Raw genomic sequence first — 4,298 nt, 5'->3', positions numbered from 1 at the left:
ATTGGACTTAAGACAAACAGCAAGTCCCCCATAAGAGTCCACTTCTTTGCCCCTGTTCCCTCAGCTTGTGAGGTAACACAGGAGCCTTCTGTAGTATGTTGATGAGTTAGATCTGGGCCGTTAATTGGCATCGTCTCGCAGCCTGAAGGAGGCTGGATGCTGGGATCTTGTAGTCACAGGGAGGAAAAGCTTTCTTTAAAATGGGTGTGCAGGTGCATCTGAGTGTATGTGTGTAGGTTTTGGTGGGGGGATGGGGCGGTGGGGGAGGAATAACAAATATCTATCCCACATCTCCCCTAAACACCACTTCTCCCTCACTCCCCAAAAAATTGACAGAAGGGTTTTATTCTTCCCATGTAGCTGTCTGAGGAACTGGCCATGTCCAGGTGGGGAGAAGGGGCGTGTATGGAATGTGGGCATCCCTAGGTTCCTGGAAGCAGCTCTTATGCTACTCATAGAGATGGGATTGATTTTATTTTTTATAGCGCTTAATTCACCATTGTGAGAAATGCTTCCAATCACAAAAATTCAGCCCAGCTCGCTTTGAGGAAGAGGCAGAACATGTTATAGTTTTATCCAACTCCTTGCCATTAAACTAAGTCAGAAATCCTTTTTTCTGGATGAATTAAAAATGTGGCCTGTGCCTGTGTAATGTCCGCTCCTTTCTGCTCCTTTCCCTCTGCTCCCCGCTGGTGTCGTGTGTATGAAAGAGGAGTGTTTTTCTGTCACAGATGCCATAGAGGAAAGTTTGATGATGGAGAGCTTAAAGGCATTTTAATTGTTAGAAAACTGACACAGACTGTTACGGAGAAATCTTTGCCACTTTTCCCACCCAAAACCAGCCCGGGACCTGACCTCCTCTTCTCTCAGCTCCTTTCTCTGGATATAGAAAGTCTAAATGCAGTATGTATAGACTTCTAAAGTTTTGAAATTCAGCCTCAGGAAGAAAATGAAAAATACTGGCTGGTGAAATAGACAGTTCAGGCATCTTGTAGGCCTGCCTTTTTTGAAAACAAAAACAAAAACAAAACAAAATAAGGTAAGTGTTGGTGAGGATATGGAAAAATTGGAACCCTTGTGCTCTGTTGATGGGAATCGAAAACGGTGCAGCCATTTTGGAAAACAATATGACAATTCCTCAAAAAATGAACAGTACAATTACCATGTGATCCAGCAATTCAACTTCTTGATATATATCCAAAAAAATGAAAGCAAGATCTCAAAGAGATATTTGTACATCATGTTTAGTGCAGCATTATTCACAACAGTCAAAAGGTAGAAGCTCCCCAAGTGTCCATGGATACATGAGTGGATGAATAAAATGTGGTATATACATAAAATGGAATATTATTCAGCCTTAAAAAGAAAGGAAATTCTGACATGGGCTACAACATGGATGAGGACCTTGAGGACACCATGCTGAGTGAAATAGTCTAGCTATAAAGAGATAAATGCAATTCCACTCATATGAGGAACCAAGAGTAATCAAATTCATAAAGACAGAAAATAAACAGGTGGTTTCCAGGAGCTGGAAGGAAAGGGGAATGGGGGTTTATTGTTTAGTTGGTGCAGAGTTTCAGTTTTGCAGATGAAAAGCATTCTCAGGATTGGTTGTGCAACAATGCGAATGTACCAGCACTTCTGATGTGTATAATTATAAATGGTTATAATAAATTCTATGTGTATTTTACCAGAATTTAAAAAAAATTAAAATAAATGAAAATTCTTTGGAAAGTATAAAACATTACAGACAAGAGGCTTCCATTATTGAAAAATAAGTTGAACACTGTCCTAAATATCCCAAGGGGAACAAAATCTTGAGCATGTCGTGTGCATATATATATATGTTTTGTATGTAGTTACACAAATTTCCCAACTGAAATAACTAAAAGAAACAAAAACAGAGAGAAACTCCCTCTGTGCTGGAAGGAGGGAAGGATGACATGTCAACAAGTGTTTGTTGAATGAGTGAATGAATCATGCAAAGATCTAATATCTTATTAAAATAAGATAGGAGATAACCTGCCAAAGCTAGGACCCAGAAATAAAGAAAACAGAGTTACTCTCATTGTATCTAGGAATCATCCCTTAGCTATTTCTCTCAGTATTTTGAGCCTATGTTAGTAACAGTTGGATACCAAATTTTTCAAACACCAGCAGAGGACAAGGAAGAGCTAACATCCTCACCCCAGTGAAAGTGGACTCTGGTACTTTCATTTAGTCACGGGCTTGCTCAGGGAGTCTTGTTTCTTATTCCTCACTAATAGTCCCAGTCATATGAGTACTTGAGATTATTTCTGTTCCATCCTACTTCCCTGTAGCTACTATGACCTCTCACTCTCTCATAGACATTCATCATATTTTGCCCTTGCAACATTCCCTCTCTTGGCCACACTCCAGTGGAAATGATTTACTGTAATACGTCTCCACCTTCACACCTTGTACAAATGAAATGAAAAATCTTACAAGTAATTCCTAAGGAAAACAGTACCTTCATTCACTTCTAATGCCACCAAATGTATTGGAAGCAATTATTATTAATTAATAATCTAATTATTATTAATTGCAATTGTCATAGCAAACAGCTTTCCAGAGGATGGTAGACAGCCAAGACTTTTTATTCAAAGAGTTGTTTTCATTCATAAAACAATCTACTAAATGATAATGTCATACTTTTTGGCAACATCAGTATTCATGGGTTCTCCTTTTCAGAATTTTCTCTTATATTTGGCATGCTCAGTACAGGACAATATGTCTTAGAAAGTTTGATGGATATTTTTCTTTTGTATTTTTAATCAACAGAAACTACACTGATTTTGACTTGCTTAAACAAAAGTATTTTTTCACATTAACAATCATTTTTCCATAGTGTTAGAAGACACCATGGTGGAGGTACTTGTAGTGAGATAACATCCAGCATATTAATCCTTGTGTTTTTCTCTCCTCCACTTCCTGACCCTTCCCCTCATCAGTCAGAAGCAAACATGTTGCCTGGGAGAGAATTAAGATTGTTAGAGCAGGAATTTAAGGAGAAAGAAACTATTTTAATATTATTTTTGAAGTAGAAAGTAGGGTTTTAAGATTCAAAAGAGAAGCTCCAAGGAGAACAGAGCAGAGAGTTTATAACCTCTTCAAAAAGAAAGAGTCAGCCAAGAGTCAGCTCCACCCCTTGGAAACATCAAGAAGCCCAGCCAACACCTACAGACCACCCCTTGCCATTCCTGTGAGCTCATCATCATGCCCCTGGCAGAAAAGCTACAAGTTTCTTCTCGTGACTTTCCTGTGAATACCTTCCTCACATTGCTGCCTATACTTGGACTGTGGGCCATTCAACAAAAGCCAACTTCTCACCAATCTTTCACCCTCTCCCCTGCCCTGAGACTTTGATGAGCTCCCATCTGAACTGCCATGGATATGTACCCACTTTTGGAAGCACTCAAAAGCAAGTCCCCTGGATCTGTTAAGAAACAATGTGGCTGCCTATAAAATAGAAAAGTCAAAATAACAGTAGCTTAATGAAGATACAAGTTTATTTCTCTATGATGTAATAGATATCTAAAGGTGAGCAGTCTAGAATTGGAATAGCAGCCTTGTTTTCGTAATGACCCCAGGCTGTTTCTGTATCCCTGCTGCATTATCCTAACACTGGCTTCGATTTTCAGGGTCACTTCTTGTCCTAAGATGGTGAGACAAGCTGTCTCACCAGCTGGAGATAGCTGCTCCAGCTATCACATTTGCTCTCCTGACAGGGGAAAGGGTGAATGTCCACATATCCCAGCTGAGTCAACAACTTTAAACAAACTTTCTGAAAGTCCCACACAACATTTCTGATTAAATCTCACTGGCTAGGACTCGCCCTCATGGCCACACATAACTGAATAAAAGTCTGAGAAATGTAGCATTTTAGGTGAATGCATCCCTCACACCTTCCCCACTGACCCCTGCCAAAAAAAAAAAGGAATAAAGTGAAAGAGAAGAATCCTTATTGGAAATTAATTCACCCTACCATATGTCCCTCTCCTAAAGAAAAAGAAAAATAGAACTAGGTCTTTGAAAAGAGTTGACGTGGAATTAATTCACAGGTACGTATCTGGGGGAGGACTGGATAGTGGGGAAAATTCATCCTTGTTTCATAAGAAATATGTAGATAAATAACCAAGTAATTAAGGTTCCATTAAGATTTTAAAATGGCAATTAACAAAGTCAAATATTTCAAGTGTGTTATATATAATACAATTATCTATGTTATATATAAAGATGAAGATGTATATGATTATATAAAATATAAATTATATTAA

Source organism: Colobus angolensis, unplaced genomic scaffold, assembly GCF_000951035.1.
Source record: "Colobus angolensis palliatus isolate OR3802 unplaced genomic scaffold, Cang.pa_1.0 Scaffold5, whole genome shotgun sequence".
Classification (NCBI taxonomy): domain Eukaryota; kingdom Metazoa; phylum Chordata; class Mammalia; order Primates; family Cercopithecidae; genus Colobus; species Colobus angolensis.
The sequence above is the reverse complement of the archived record's forward strand: the minus strand, read 5'-3'. Positions refer to the sequence as shown.